Here is a 1453-nt window from a genome sequence, read left to right as displayed (position 1 = left end):
TCAGGATTGATCTATGAACGAGAATTCACAGGCATTTATCAATAAAATTACGCCACTTGCCAGTATCAAAACCCCACTATATCAATTTAATGAAGAGTCTATGGTTCATGTTTCTTTGTTAATTCAATTGCACCAGCAGAACAAAGGTATCAAAATTCATGTGTCCACCTTTAATTTTAAAATATGTTCCTATGAGGTGCCTGGCTATGTATGGGTTTGTTGTCTCAGTGGGCAAAAGTAAGTGAACTTGTATATGAAGACGTTTATTAAACAATTGTACAATACTGTATATAATGCAGAAACAGTGACCTCTACAGGCTACAAAATACAAGAACATAAGATAATACAAGCTTTATTTATATCAGTGATGGTAACAGCCTAGTCAGTTTATATAGCTGTCTGTTTCCCTACTGGGAAACCATTTTATTCAAACTGTATACAGCCGTTTCAGACTTGTTAGCCATCATCTGTGCAATATGTGGAAACAATGACTTTTATTCAGTATGACTTGTCAGGGTATATTGTAGGGTGGGCTGAAAGGAACCAAAAGTCACCCAATGAACCAGTGCAGAACACAGCAGATAATTTATAATTAGATGGTATCTACATGACTCCCATCACAAATCTCCAAATCAAGGAGGCTTTATAGTTCCTTTTGGTCCATCTCATCATAACCTGTCTGGATAAACTTTCTCACGTACTCAACACAAAATATTGTACAGAAACTGTTTATTTGTACAAGGTCAGTAAGATTATGTATACATGGCTGACCTCCCTATAATTTGTATTGGCTTTAAGGGAGAAGCACCTGCAAACAAACTCTGAAATTGACAAAATAACAAAGCCATCATTTGTCTTTTATGTAATCCTAAGAGCATTGTCATTTCATGGTATTTTGAATGTCTATTATCATCACTAAATTGCAGGAGAAGATATCAGCCCAACTCCAGGGGGTATTCTAGAACAACACAGGACACTACCCAAGCTATGTTGTTATTAAGGAGAATTTGGCTTTAAATTTCATTTTGGCACAATTTACTAAAAAAAAAAAAAAATAATTAGAAGTAATACAAATTGCTAGAATTATAATAGATACTAACTTGTATTTTTTATTATATTTATTGCTATCTTCACTCATTTATAACCGTTTGTTGACGTTCATTCACCTGCCTTTCATGATTGCCTCTTAAAACAAACACAACTCTACTGATATTTAAAACTATGTCTTTTTACAGAGATGGAGTTGCTCATCTACCTGCCTTTCACCCACTTTTTTTCTCAATGCCTGCCAAACTCCTTTTCCTGACCCACCATATACCCCTTTCCTCCTTTCTCTTCTTCTTTTTGCTCTTTCCCCCCTCCTTCTTACTACCATGATCCAAAATTCCATCTTGATGATGCTGATATTTAGTGCATTACATTAAACTCCTTATTTTTTTACACTATACTGACT

This window comes from Pyxicephalus adspersus, chromosome 8 (genome assembly GCF_032062135.1).
Source record: "Pyxicephalus adspersus chromosome 8, UCB_Pads_2.0, whole genome shotgun sequence".
In the NCBI taxonomy this organism is placed as follows: domain Eukaryota; kingdom Metazoa; phylum Chordata; class Amphibia; order Anura; family Pyxicephalidae; genus Pyxicephalus; species Pyxicephalus adspersus.
The sequence above is the reverse complement of the archived record's forward strand: the minus strand, read 5'-3'. Positions refer to the sequence as shown.